Source organism: Bombus affinis, chromosome 8 (genome assembly GCF_024516045.1).
Source record: "Bombus affinis isolate iyBomAffi1 chromosome 8, iyBomAffi1.2, whole genome shotgun sequence".
Taxonomy (NCBI): Eukaryota; Metazoa; Arthropoda; class Insecta; order Hymenoptera; family Apidae; genus Bombus; species Bombus affinis.
This window is the reverse complement of record NC_066351.1, coordinates 6725759-6741631: the sequence shown is the minus strand read 5'-3', so window position 1 is coordinate 6741631 and position 15873 is coordinate 6725759. Positions and strand designations below refer to the sequence as shown.

At 37.6% G+C, this 15873-nt stretch overlaps 1 protein-coding gene across 3 annotated transcripts in view; it reads left to right on the top strand.

Moving 5' to 3' along the window:
• The window catches only part of LOC126919828 (plexin-A4), a 422360-nt gene that overhangs the window by 63143 nt on the left and 343344 nt on the right, over nucleotides 1–15873 (top strand). Inside the window, exon 1 of one of the 3 annotated variants that reach the window (XM_050729444.1) lies at nucleotides 1956–2258. The exons of the other annotated variants lie outside the window; for them this stretch is intronic. The gene's annotated coding sequence lies outside the window, so the exon portion shown is untranslated. Of the gene's footprint in view, nucleotides 1–1955; nucleotides 2259–15873 lie in introns of those variants that run through there. 3 annotated transcript variants of the gene reach the window in all.

The following is a 15873-nucleotide window of genomic DNA, read 5'->3' as shown; positions in this document are numbered from 1 at the left end:
TAATTTAAATGAAAAAATGTTATCATTTTTATCTATCCTTATAAAACTTTCTAACAAGGTAGAATATTCGACACTTTGAATCAAACTATAGAGACACTTGCGGCATATTTTAATAATAAGAATAAAAAGTTGGAAACATAGCAATGTCCAAGATATCTAGGAGACCTATTAATTTTGAATCCATAAGAAAGTTAAGAGAAAGTAATTCCAAATTTTTGTATCATAAATAACCAGCGAAAGATAAACAAAATTACTAACCGACCGTGTATGCATCTCGTAATTTCCGAGAATGGTTCGTTCGTGTGGCCAATAAACGCAATTAATTTTACTCGGTCAATTACCGAGATAATTCGACGGTATTCCTATAATCTATAATTAATGGTACTGATATGTAAAGTAGGCAGTATCGAGTCGTGGTGTTGCATATTGAAGGGATCTTTCCGAAAGCAAATCGAGTGTGGCAGGTTAGCAGTAAAAGCTTGACATCGACGAAAGACGAAGGAGGAGAAGAGAGACAACCGGAGGAAGGAAAGCTCGACGAAAAGCGATATTCCTTCGCTTCACGCGCGAGCGACTCGACAAAGTTCCTCGATGTCCAGGCTGGGCCTGTGTACTCCAGTATACGCTTCTTCGTGTTGAAGGATGTATCGTGTTACACATTCGTATCGCGTAACACCTCGATCTACAAAGGAGAGCAGCTTTTGCGGCCTGGAACGACGAACTCGACAACGACGGGCATAAACCGGGTGTACCCGGCATATGTACTTATAGTATACGCCAGTTGCGTTCGATCAAGCTTGCTGGATCAGGATGTATCGGTTCGCGATTCTCTGGCACGCGCGTTTACGCGTATCCTCCTCGTCGCGAGTTGAAACGAGACTCGTGAACGAGGTGAGCGCGGGCGGATTACTGCCTACGGTATGCATTCCATCGGAATCTGGTCGCGAGAGCTTTCTCTCTCGACACGGGGACAGAAAAATACGTGAGAACGGGCATCGGTGTGTCTATTAGGAAGAACACGTATGTAAGGTTACATGTTCTCGCTTTCGGTGAAACTTCGTTACGCTACGTAGCTACCGTTCTGTTACACAGCATTGTTACGGAAATATTTAGTTTCTTTACCTTTTTTAAGTAGCTTTTGTTGCCCAAACGTGAAAAAAGGACAATATGTTGTGTGACATATGTAGGTATACCTTTGGTGGGCGAGTAAGATGAAATATGATAAAGTAAGCTAATATATTTTTACATTGCTGTTTTTTGCTTATATATGAGTTTCTTTTGCTCGGCTTGTTTTTTAATTCGAATTGTTTTCGTGAAACTTCTCAAGGATATTGTTACAAATACTGCTTGGTCGAAACATTATAAGAAACAGTATAAATACAAGACGAACTGAAAATTTAAAGTACGATAATATGTCGTCATTTCCCAAAAAATAAGAATGTTTTCTTAAATCTAAAGATTTTGGTAGCAGTTTCATATAGATTAATCAATACCAACGGTGTATATCGAGTAAACAGAATACAATACATATAAATACCGAGACAACAGTACTTAAGCCGTATTGGCGGCCTACAGAAATATTTTTCGCTTCTATCAGGTTCATTGCTATTCACGATAGAAAAAAGAATCAGAGTTCCGTAAAAGATCGAGAGTGAAGGGAGACGACAATTCGCGCTCTCGTTTTTTCAGTGCTCTACAGCTTATGGCCTATGGTAAATCTCACGATCAAGAACGAAAGAAAAAAGATAACGGCAATAGCCTTCGTGCCAGACAGTATAGTGTTTCGCGACTTCGTGGTCACGCGACACCCCTCGAACCACGAAAGCAGCGTGGTGTCGGATAAGCATTAGGCCGGCGGCGCATGCTTGATCGGACGCGTTCGTGCACGTCCGCGCTGGTTCGACTTCGTTCGTCCTTCTCCGTCCGTGTTCGCGCTTTTACGCTGCCGGGGAACGACCGAACGACTCTCTCCAGCGCGCTGAATCACAGTCTGGGTCAGTTCGCCGAATGATCGTCGCTCCATGAGGGAGGACGCGTGCGCGTGTGCCCTTCTGTGATCACATGAGTGGAGAGCTGTTCGATACGATTTTGTGACTTAAGGAATCAGTGTGTCAAACTAGTGCTAGTGCGTCGACTAACGGAGAGATATAAACCGGATAGTGGTGGAAAAGATAATGTTTAAGTGTGTCGCCGAAAAGGCCGTCGAGGTTGCACGGAGTAAGACGAAACCCACCGAGGAGAACAAGAACGCGTGACAGGTAAAACATAACCTCAATTTCGTTGGGGATAAAAACTGAGTGGGAGGGTGAGCTTTTTTTGTATACTTCGCGAATATACGTAATTTCCTATTCTTTGTATATTTGCTAGGATTTCTCGTCGAAATCTTCTTTCTTGTGGTGGCTCGTTTTCGTTCGTGCTGATTATTCGAGCGTCTGATAGGCTCGTTCTTTATAACGTCGGGTGGCGTAAACGAGCCATGCAACGATACGTTACCCTCAACGATTTAAAAACGGTGCTATACGAAATTACATACTTTCGATTGCACGCGTGAGTTATTTTATAGCTTGCGAGGGGAGAAACGTTGGAAAGTTGCTGCGATGGATCGCAGTAATATCGCCGATAGTCATTGAAAGGTTGATTTTTTATTCGTTCGGTTTTTGAATGGCCGAGGCCTCACGTGACCTTCTTATTGCGCGTTTATCCTTGTCGCGATGTGGCGCTTCCGTTTGCCTTGGCAGGAATGTTTGAGCGTTTATCATTGTGCACGAGTGTGTTTCTCGTTCGTTCACCACGCCTTGAAATTTTCGCCCTTTGATTTCGCGCGGCTAATCGAAAATTATCACCGTGCGCGACACTTTCCATAATTCCGTGCTAGTCAATTTCTTCAAGTGTGAGTGACTTCCATTGTATCTTTAGATTTAAAGGTGTACCACTTTTTTTCCTGATTTCAAACGTCGATTGCAGAGATTATTTACTTTGAGTAATCACAAAATACACAATTATTTATTATTGTATCTTAAACTTTGGTGAAATATCTGATGACATTTTTCGTTCGTCATTTGTTAGTTTCTAGCAAGTGTATGACGTAAGTTTCCGATTTAATTTATTTTTTACTCGATCAAGAATTCAGTGAGAGATAATTCTGAGAAAATGATAAGTGTATGTCTAGCCACGTTCTACGAATTTCGTTATCTGTTATGATAATATTAATTATGTCTTATCCATGAATTATACCGACTGACAATTACATTACTCGAAACGTTTTTAACACTTGCATATTAACCAATTTGTAAAAGATTACTAGTACGTATTATTAATGAACATTTTTTTCATTTATTCCGAAATTTTCTTATTTCGTTATTTTTCAATGAAACGCTTGTGGATTTGTTTTTCAATTAGATCGGTGCTTCTAGAAAATTATTATAATTTAACTTTACAAAGTGTCTTCTAATTGGAAGCAAAAATTCTGTTAAAAAAATATACGGAAGGTTTTTAGTATCATCGATAAAAAAAATTCAGCATAATGATAATAATACTCGCGTTTGGAAAAGTAAATTCATAATTAGCGCAGATATATGTTGAATATTCGGCGTTATGAAAGAGCAGTTTTCGAGTTTGTGATTGCGGGTGAAACTACGAGACGGAATCGTTTGTATGCGAGAATTACGACGATAATCCGTGGACAACGATCGATGTGTTCGCTGTTTCTCTTCTGTCACGGTTTCAGACGGTTTATCCGTGTTCCCCCGTGAACCCGTCTATCAAGGAGCTTAAGAAATTAGCATAAATATTCGTAGTTACCTTCACGCATCTATCATACTTACGCTGGTGTATTTCAGGCGCGTGCAAATTGAAAACTAACAGATCTCATGATACTGAAAGAAAGGAGATTAATTGGAGATAATAGCCGTGATATAGTCCCATAAATATCCGAATTGATATAAAACTAATTCAAAAACGGTGTCACCGGGTTAACCATTGGCTGACCTGTTTCACATCGTCGAATTAAAGAACTCGCAACCTTTAAGAAGTGCGTGTAAGAAGATAGCTTTGGTCACGCGAAACAGCGGTTAATAATGTAAAATACGGGAATTCTAGTTGGAAATTTGAATTTAGATTTGCAAGCTCGAATCTCGATTATTAAATTTGTAGGTAAAGTTGAAGATTCGAGTTTGCGTTTGAAAATTTGACCTTAAATTTGAACCAGATATTAAAAATTTGATGCCACGTTTGAAACTTTAAAATTTGATTATAGAGAACTGAATTTTCGTTAGGGAAGTTTCAATTTGAATTTAAACATCTGAATCTAAATATGGAAATACGAATTTGAATTTGAACGTCTGAATCTGAATACGAAACGATGAATTTGAATCCAAAGAAACTGATAGAAAAATTTCATTTTCAATTTCAAATTTCCGAAACTATTTTCAAAGATATCTAAATATGATTTGTCATTGGCGTACGTCGTGTCGTTATCTGTCTTACGATACCGTATCGTAGTTATATCGGGCAAAATTTTTCTTGGTTACAAGGAAAAAATGTTTCTCGATGTGCCTCTAAGCAACAAAAGAATTGTCGCTTTGTTATATTTGACACATTGCCATTGGTAGTTGAGAGACTCATGAATAACTGTTGACTGAATCGTTGCTAATACGTCAGGTGATAAAATGTTTCTTAAAATAAACTGCATGAGTCAGCTGGAGCAAAGTACAGTATTATTTGCGTCGTTGATCATACATTTTCGATATATACTTAATCTTTTCAATAAAACCACACGCATAATATATTTCGTTAGTTATTTTTCTTTCTTTAGAAGTTTCCTTTTACGCTTCAAATTTTCCCCATTAATTCGCCATTAACCTCGTACAATATTCTTTTTACGCGAACTCAATACTTAGCAACCGTAAACTTATAGTTCGTAGTGTACGTGGTACACGTCGAGAGAAAATTCATCGTAGCGGTTGGTACTAAGCGAAGAGGCACGTAGCAACTATGAATGGTTGGCAGGGTGAGCCGAAAGTATGAATGGGCTAATCAATTTCCAGGCACAATCGTGGCATAACGCGTGTCCCTAGTAACCGTGTCCGCTGATACTGTGTACGTGTAGGTGTATATAAATTTTCAATTGCAAGTGACGAGTAAGCGATCGCCAACAATACAGAACGTTGAACGATATGATGTCGACCAGCGCCGGCAGCGTTTGTAAATGGAGAAATATCAGCCTGTTTGCCTCGATAATCGAAACTTTGTCGTGAAAGCTATCGGATTCATTGTCACGACGTAAAGTTACAACGAATTTCTATCCTTTCCAGCATCGTCGCCGATTTCCTTCAAACAAAGAGAGATGAAACCGTGACACGGATTAATTTAAAAACGTAAATACCGTTCTTTGTTCTTTGACGTTTTCATGTTAAACGTTTTCACGTATAACTACGTTATCGTTTGAAAGTATCCAGACACTTGTTTATTCTTCACTAGATATATTTTTAATTGGAACGTTACGGATAAATTGAAGCGCCATGGCTTTGTTCTCTGTAATAATCAAATATTGTTTGTAATATTAGATCGTATAATATTAGGTTTTTAGCCTTGTGATTTGACAAAAAGGTAGAAAAGTCACGATCGATTCATCGTTATTTCATCGTTGTGATTAATGTTGACTAAAGTATGCTGATACTTAGGAACGGTAGGTGTATGTAGAACGAAGACGAACATGATGTACGCAGTCGAATGAATTTCGCGTAAACTGCCGCGTGGATGATTATTGCGCGAATGATTCAGTGACTAGTCATTCGTGCAAGGTCCCAGTTCATTTCTTCCACGGGCTGCGTTTGCATGGCCCGTTGCATGTGTATAACCATGTGCACTGGTGTGCGTGACTGTTGACTTGATTTTTGTTGCGAATGCTGTTTGTCATTTTCGACCGACACACGTATTTCTATGGTTCCTCAAATTTCTCAAAATCCAAAGGAAACTTAATAAGAGGAAACATAATCGTAAAACGACATATGTAATTTCGATTTTATGCTGAAGATTTTTTTGAAACATTAAAAGTCGTTTCTCGATCGAAACGAAAGCGAGATTGAGAAAATAAAATCGAGGAATCGCAGCTATGGTTTAGTATTATAATTAGACTGTGGATTTTTATATTAATTTATATCCTTCAGAGTATAATTAACAAATTGCAATCTCGCTTGGAAATAGTTTTACCTATCAAGTATTGTAGAAAGCTCTGTATTTTGGCTATTTATATATTTTTGTCATATTACGTGCATTCAGTGGAATTTTGTACTTTCAAATTTTCTACAAACGCACAAAATTTCGTAGTTTTATTTCGAAATTCTACAAGCTTGGGTAGTCCCTATTTCCTCGCTAAAAGATCGTTTATACACAATTAGAAAGAGCAATCGAATTAATTCGAGTCACGCGACAAGGCTACTTTGCAATCGGCAGGAACAATCTGCCTTAAAGTGATAAATACGGAATGCGTTAGGATCGTCTCGATCAGCAACAGCAACGTGGAAGAAGACAGTGAACATCGATGCTATTTATTTGCCCGTTTCCTCATTGCAATCGGTTTTCCGATAAGCCGTGCCCTCTATTCCGCATAATTTACAGTAATTTGAATACAAAACGTTAATCCATTTTTAATGGAGTGTGCCCTTAATAGCCGCTAGGGATTTTAATAGTTGCGTTAATTGTTCCACTATTTTAGTTGAACCAGCCGACTGGACGCGAGGAAATCGAATAAACTGACCGCCGTTATTTCAACCATTCGCAAACCTGTACCATGCAATAAATTACTATCGTTTCTTTTTTCTATCCGGCCGTATTTCTCCATCGAATTTCGGCAATTAACCATCTATCTAGGATTTAATTATTTTTAGTCTTTAATTGCCGGCTGTTCGCTAGCTTCTATCGAAATTATCTAATATGATCGTTAATATATATAATGAAAATTAAAAAAAAAAGAAAAAGAAGAAATTGGGATTAATCGCATCACGGCCTTCAATTTTAATAAATTTATTGTCGCTGTTGTATGTATGCAATTATATCAAACCCCGGTTGTTTCTTTATATAATCGTGTTTTTCTGCTGTTATAACATTTCTTCGTTTCAAGGAATTTTATTATATTTTAATTTATCGTTTGAATTATGCAGGAAGATTGTCTTAGGATATTACGAGTCTTCGTTTCTTGGAATAAAACCGAGGTGGAGATATTTCAATTTCAGATATTTTTATATAGATAATTAATCGTAGAATTTACTATTATTTATGTAATATTGGCACATTCGTCGAACATTGATTGTGTAGTCGTGTAATGAAATTTTATTCAGTCGAACAAAAAGTTGCCTGCCTGGCTCCTGTAAGTCTCATATGCAAACGTATGTATGTTACAACCCAGTAACAAAGGAATAGCGATAAATTTATAGGTTCGTGTCACTGGGTATCGCTTCATATTTCCAATGATACGCACGTTTGCCTATTGGACGAGGACGGCATTCCAAAAGGACGGGAACGTGAAGCGGACAATACGCGGCTATTTTTCGATGTTTCACGCGACAGGTTGACGCGCGACTCTTCTCTAATAATAGTAGGCTGATGACGACAAACGCGAAATCGCGACAAACTTTCAGTTATGTCCAAGTCCCCCGCAGTGGATGACTTAACGCGACGTTCGCTTTCCTTCGCGTTCGACACAGACTGGTTTCGCAATGGTCTCTATTCGACACGGGAGGAAAGAAACGGAGTTCCGCGACTGGGTTTTATCTGGGACACAAAGCAACTAGAATGGACCCTGAAGCGTGTGGTAGTTAGACAAATATTTGTCAGGTGACGCGGTGGAATGAATTTGGCCAGGAATCCGTGGAATGTCTATTACAGAAATGTCTTTTACAAATCGCCGGCAATTGTCTGTTCCAGAATCTATTCAAGAAATAATGCGTATTACGCGTTGTAATTACGAAGGAATATGCTGGCATATATAAATGCTACAGCGAGTAATTTTTATTAATAAAATCAAGATGCCGCAACGATTACGATTCATTGCTTCTATGTGTACTGTTGTGCATGTTTTTTTTTTTATTAATTCCTAAAAGCTCTATGATCGAAGAAAATCGCGTTTACGGATGAAATTGCACCGTGGTATATTTTTTCTTTTATTTTGAAATCAATAAGCTTTAGAAATTCTATGTTTCCTATAGCGAGTAATTTTTATTAATAAAATCAAGATGCCGCAACGATTCATTGCTTCTATGTGTACTGTTGTGCATGTTTTTTATTAATTCCCAAAAGCTCTATGATCGAAGAAAATCGCGTTTACGGATGAAATTGCACCGTGGTATATTTTTTCTTTTATTTTGAAATCAATAAGCTTTAGAAATTCTATGTTTCCTATAGCGAGTAATTTTTATTAATAAAATCAAGATGCCGCAACGATTATGATTCATTGCTTCTATGTGTACTGTTATTATGTGTACTATGTTAAGCTTTAGAAATTCTATGTTTCCTATAGCGAGTAATTTTTATTAATAAAATCAAGATGCCGCAACGATTATGATTCATTGCTTCTATGTGTACTGTTGTGCATGTTTTTTTTTTTTTTTTTATTAATTCCTAAAAGCTCTATGATCGAAGAAAATCGCGTTTACGGGTGAAATTGCACCGTGGTATATTTTTTCTTTTATTTTGGAATCAATAAGCCTTAGAAATTCTATGTTTCCATCATTGGAAAAATATAATGCAACGTGGTCTAACGTGCCTCGATAATTAGCGGTTTCATCCTGACCTATTTGTCCTCGAGATAATAACAGCACGAGTTCTTCCGCTTAGTCACTGAGCCCTCATCGCGTTCGTTTCCTCTCGATGAATATTCACAATGGTGACAATATCGCGTTGTTTCTCTCGTGAAACGTTTATTACAAATTCGAGAAAGTTTCGAGTCGGATCGTGCACTGTTCGAATCTCTAAAACCAATGTGAGTGTTTCTTTTTTTTTCATATACGTCGCGACTTTTTTTGCTTTTTATTAGTTACTTTTTAGATCAGTTTTTTTTAAATTATTAACCTAATGCTTACGAAGCCGTCGTCGTCCGTAGTCAACGAAATACCGCGAGAGGAAATCTTCGATACTTGGCAGAGTTGTTTCCAACCTTTTTTACGGTTCCTCAGCCGTGCCTATGACACGATGAATAATTCATCTTTTCACCGAGCCGGATAATGAGGCATCCTTAACTCCATTCATTAACTTCTCCGCTATTTAACCGCCGTGACGAAGCGCGAACAACGAATTAATAATATTTCAAGATCATTGGTTGTCCCTATATTTCCCGGCAATTAGTAGCGCCGCTCGAGTTCTTTTTTTCTCTCAGGTTGAAAATGGAGTGCCAAAAGCCATTAATCTTCGACCAAAGGGTACACGCCACAAGTGGTTGAAGCTTGATAATTTTGCAACTTGGAATCAATTCTTACAATATTAATAAGTTGGAAATGAAAAATATATATTCGCGGATTGTAAATATTAAATCTCAAAGGGCAACAAGCAAACACCAAACATGATCAAGCTGAATTTCAAATAAATATAAAGTAGGAAATTAATATAAATCTCTTGATATGAAACTTTTTTAAAATTAATAAATATTCATATATAATTTGTATACACTACGATGCATTCATCTGCTGTATTAGATTGTCCGAAAAGTTTCTTTCCTTTTATAAAGAAATAATAGACGCACAATGTTTTTTGTTTTGTATTAGCTTTTATTATTTTTTATATTAGCTATTATGCACGAATATAATAATAGAAATAGGACGAAATGGATCATACCTAATTCAATAAAATAATATAAAACAAATTCTTGTTCATCTATTATCACCTTATGAAACAAAAGAAACTTTTCGAACGATTTAATAATATAATACAACGTCGTAACAGAATATTACGTCATACGCGACAAATAAATAGTATTTCTCGAAACTGTTATCGAAATTCTTTCTCTAAATTCTCCGATAGTTGGGCCTTTTGTTCTCTGCAGTACACAATTCGGACTAGTCAAATTACTGAAATCCAATTTGTGCCTCTAAGGGTTAAGATTACAACGATCCTTCGTCTCGTCATTCACCTTCTCCGCTGTTCTTCTTTGCTGAGTTCTAGTACCTGGAAAAATCTCGCAGATAGAAGCTAAGCGGTGCGTAGTTGTTGGTCTGGGTCTCACCGGTTCGAGTTCCACAAACTTTTTCGAGGATCGTTTTCACCGGTCACACAGAGACACGTTTCCCTCCTTTGTCTTCTTTGTAATCGAGGCGTGCAGCTTGCCAGGAACACGTCGAATGGAAGTGCGAAGTCAAATTAGCTTTCGCCGAGGGCGAACGTCTTTGCACCATCCCTCCGGTCGCCCCTGCCATCTGCGTTGGATCTCTTTCCTGTCATTACGAGGCTCTTTGTCTTTCTTCTTGGAACTCGTTTCGGGGCCCCATTGGCTTTCAACGCCGGCACGATTCATCGGGACGAGACCTGCTCCAAACGATCGTGTTCATGACGTTTTGTTCTCCACCTTCTCCGCCGATGCTTGCACCCAACTTCGCCTTCGGAGTTCCACTTTCGTGCGAAACACAGCGCCTCGTGTTTTCCTCCCGTTTCGATGCAACTTACAATGAAAATTTTGATCGGATAACACGCGCATAAAGTTGGAAGAGAGAGATCTCGAAGCGTCTGTTCGTCAGGTCCAGTGATCTTGGCATGTTGTGGCTATATCTCGATATTTTTCTTTTTTTTATTATTTAATAATAATTATTTATTTAATAAAAATAATTTTCTAAAGGAAATTAGGAGACATGAGCGAATTCTAATAGGAAAGATTATTAATAATTATTGGAAAAAATGCTTTGGATTTGTTGTAATATGAAGATCGCGTGAGAAATCACAGTTTTCGTTTTTGATAGAGCAGCGCCTTTGAAGTATGGTGTAAAGTAGATCATAGACAAATGTAATATTTATAATTTTATGTATCATATAAGTCGTAAAATCAAAGAAGCGGGAAACTATATATATATCGCAATTACTGCAACGGAAACCTAAGATATTTGAGAGAAGTAAAAAGACTTGAGCTTCGTTGAAGTAGTATACGGTTGAAATATGATATTTTTGATAGTGTGTCAATCGGTCATCGTCAATGCAATATGAAAAGTCGATACCATTGGCATATTCTATACCATGCTTTTATCATCGATATTAATTTATGGAAAATTCAAATTCTGTTAAATATTCAATATATTAAACAGAGCTTGGTACTAGTGAATTATTCGTATTCTGTGGACGAGTTGTGTTAAGATTAAAAGATTTATAGGATATATTAATTAATTAATTAATTAATATATTAATTTATGATGTAGTATATTATATTTCTAATTTTTAAAAAATGTAATTTCGGCAGCTTTGTATTTTCAATAATATAGAACTCACAGGCGGATAATTTCGTTATTGAATATGTACATTTACAGAATCATCAATCGCGCTTATATAATCGTAACGATCGTTCAATATTTAATTAAAAATATAATTCCGAGTTATTATATTTGTATGTAATTTCGAAAACTAAATACAGGAAGATAAAAGGTAATTTTATGATTATACGAAATAACAACAATAGCGTGCAATTTCTACTTTCTAATTAAAAGCTGAAATCTTGATACTAATGTTTTATCGTCGTTATCTACGTCAAGCTTAATGACGTAACACACATGATTCCACTAATTAAAATACAAGTATCAGATATCACATATTAAAAAATGCAAATTCTTAATAACTTTGCATCGCTCATCTGCATCGAACATAAATAGCGTTGTATACCTCTCGTATACCTTTACGTCGTATACTTTGGTCTCGAGGTCTCGATAAACACTTGCAACTTTTTACGTTCGCTTTTCGCTCTACTGTCTTCTGATCGTCGATACGGATCAACCGAAGAGATCGAACAAAAAGATCGACTAGCATAATTGCGTAATATCCTCAATAGCGTACCGTTATGCGCACTAGTGATGATCATATATACGTTCGAATGTATTAATCCCGAAAAAGGTGCGTCCTTCCGGTGCTAACTATTCACAGGAATAATCTCTTTTCGAAGTTAATCGTTTGAGTCGCAAGCAGCGCGATCGCGCTGTTTAGATTTTGTGTCGAAAAGACCCAGTACATTTGAACGCTACGGACAAGTGACTGTATTTTGTACTTCACTCTTATCTTCTTAGTAATGTTTATTGAATAAAACTTGAAATATTTATAAACTAATAGTACGCATATATAGTAATATAGATGTATGTCATAAAAATAACAAATATGACGAGCGCTATCACGATGTTTGAGATTTTTCGATCTTTTTTTCAAAGACCCTTACGAGTCAAACGGTTAACACTTTTCCGACCGCTAGCGGTTCAACAGCATACGCACGCCCGACCGGCAGCTCAGGCACAGATTCTCCCTGGCGCCGGTCCTGTTTCGGTTTAGACTCTCCAATACCATTCTTTTCGTTCATCGCGAAAGGTAAGCTTTTCAAATTGGTGTAAAACTGTAGGAGCTTACAAAGTAACGTAATTGACGCAACTGAGTAAGGTAGCTTAGTACTAAATAACAAATTACACCTCAAATAATGAGAAAGATTGTCGGCGACAAAAAGCCGATTAATGGGCTATCGGTCGGTAAGCGTCGGCGACAAAAAACCGATTAATCGGCTATCGGTTTGTGAAGTGTTAACACTTTGACTGCCACACGGAAATCATATGTTTCGTTCAGGACGCCACGAGAGTATTTTTATTATTCAAAGCATATAATGGCAAAATAATAATAAATTGATGATGTAAGACAACATTCTTCCCCAATGGACCGTTTATTTTATTGGTGGTCACGGGTGACCACCGTGGCGCCTTGGTAACAGCTGATAGCAACATATTATAACAAGGCATCGTTTATTTCAACAAACCATTCGTATTCGTTATTTCGTCGTAAGCAAAACGTCCAGAATATATTGTTGAAACGTGTAGAAGATATTCGTAAACAGTATTTGCTCATTCTATATATAATAGTAAGGTATGTTCACACTTCTAACTTCAATTATATAACTATAAAGCAGCGTTTACGATTATTTTCTAAGGTGTGTTTATAATAATATTCGTAGATTACCCCTCAAAGATATGGATGCAAACACAGTGCACCGTTAGATGCAATATTTATTCTCATTTTTTTTTTTTTTTATTGATGTTCTAATAAAAATGTTTAATCGTTCAATGGGGCACTTTTTATTTTAAAGTATCTTATATTTATCGGTTATATTCAAAATACCCTAACTGACAATTTTCATTCAATTTTTACAATTGTAAGAAGTTCAAGCGCTCCGGTCACCAATGACCACCGTGGCGTCATAGGACAAACCGTGGCCGGTCCTATATGACCAATGTGACAGTCAAACTGTTAAGAAGAGAAATCTATTCTAAAAGGATCAAGAAAAATTGTGTAAGCCGTCAACGATTAAAGAATCTTCACAAATATACATCCTAAGTAATCAATACAAATACCAACAAATCACAAAAATTCGACTACCTTCTACTCCATTCACGGAGCTCGTAATCTCGCACCAAATTCTCCAGCAAAAAGAGAAAGAAAAAAAAGAAAAAGGGAAAACCAACAACTAGATCGATCACAGAAAGCCATTATTCCGTCGAAAGGTGTAATGATTCTTCGACGTTTGATCTTTCGGCGGCAATTACTCCGTCTCTGCCTTTCCCCTTTCATTCCGCTATCGGAAGAAACGGAACGAAAAAGAAAATGGGAAGGGTGGAAAAAGCAAAAGGAGAAACAGACGAGAGGAAAAATAGGTGAAAAGGGAAGGAAAGGCAGGTCGCTGAGAGTGAGTTACAGAGCATAACGCTGGCCAGAATGACGGCTCGTATAGCGGCGAGTCCCCTCGTAATAACGGTTCGCCGTTTTACAGCTGGTCGACTCCTTTATTCGAGGATCCACGTGGATGGATGGAGGATACGGGAGCCATTGCACGACAGAATTTCCACGGCAGAGGAGGACGACATTCCGTCCTGCAATTTGCTCGGTGTAGCCACTGCCAGGCCGTTTTATCGCCCGGGTAAACTTGTCAGACTAAGGGACGAAGCACGCCCGGTGTCGCCAATGGAAAATCATGCTTCCCAAAGTCAATCTCTAGCGTCAAAGTATGCCGCAAATGATACCACGCGCCGTAGATTGATTAACAGTGGAAATCGTCGCTGGGTTTCCTTTTTTACATTGCTGGCCATAAGAATTAGCCAATTTGGAGGTTTTCTTGTTGCACATTTTTGAGGAAATTCTAACAAATCCAACTTGATTTAATATTTTGCGTTGTGAGGTATTAGGTTGTTGGTGAAATCATCGACAGGTTGTCTTTTGCATTTTGCCGGCTATAAGAATTGACATTTTTTTGATACATTTTTTTTTTTTTTTTGGAAAATTCTATCAAATTCGATTATATTTAATATCTTACATCGCACGGTTGTAAAGGTTGCTTGAACACAAATTTAGTATTTTATTAAATTATACGTTCATTGCTTCTTTCAATGACTTTGTTCCAACTGTCGGATATCTTCACGAATATATCTTTTCCCAAAAATTTGTCGCCTATTTCGAGAAGGAATTCTTTCGAGTTGTTGATGTAGATTTAATTTTGCTTGAGAAACTTGTAGAAAAATCATGCGATTACGTAAATATTCGAATTACGATTGCATATTTTTGGTCGCTTACCCTTTGTCGATACGAAATATTGTAATTAACAAGGAAATCGAATCGCAACCGAATTCGACTGAAATTATTTTGTATAAATATATGTCGTTTTAAGGAAATTACATAAGGTTGAAGATTTATTTCCAACTAATTCTTTCTTCTAATTTTTCTTATTTCCTCTGATCTGACCGATTTCGGAGAACAGAAGAACGAGGGAAAGAGAATGATTCTCTCGTGTCTTGGCTGTTGTAATTTCATTCCGAACCACCATACTCCGCTAGGATTTTTCCGTTTCCTCGTGCCGTGATATTTTCTCTTTCGTGCTTTGTCTTTTTTCCCCGAGTTTAGGATCCTTTGAGAGGGACAGAGAGAACGAAAGGGAACGAAAGCTCTCAGCGGGCGAGAGAGAGTAAAATGAATTACAATTATTTTGGAACGAAAACGGGTTACGCTCGGCTGCCACGATAAAAGGGCAAAAATATATTTTTCGCTTCTTTTTTCCAGCCTCTGCAGGGCCCTTGTAACACACGAAAAGAAACGTTCTCTATATTTCTGAGCCGTTCTCGCGACTTTCATTTTATTCCTCTCTTTCCATCCTACCGTGGTGGTGTGCCTTTGAGCGTGTGCTTCTGCTTCGAAGAAAATAATCCGAGGGACGTCTGCAAAAAATAATTTTCCGCGCGGCTGCCGCGCAACTGCACGCGCAGCATTGTTCCTCGGGATTTAATTTCTGTCCAAAGAAACGACGTGAAAATGTTTCCTTTCCCCCTACGACTATCTCTTTGCTGGATATATAGCCAGAAAAATTCTTCGCACGATCGTTGATACCATCTCACGAGGAATTTCAGTCGATCGAATAGCTTCTGACCATTGTTTTTCTTTTTGTTTTCGCTTTTGCAAAGGATGGTCGCGGTCGTTTTACCAGCAACAGCGTTGGTTAAGTCGAGGAGCAATTATTAGACCGCGGATGTTTGTTTGTTTAAATTGCAAGAACGTACAGAATGTACAGGAATAGAATGACGCGTTTAAATATAAGATACGTACTTTTTACGAACATAACCAGAGAAATGTAACCTGGTTGTACTAGTATCAACGATATTATAACAAACACGTTAT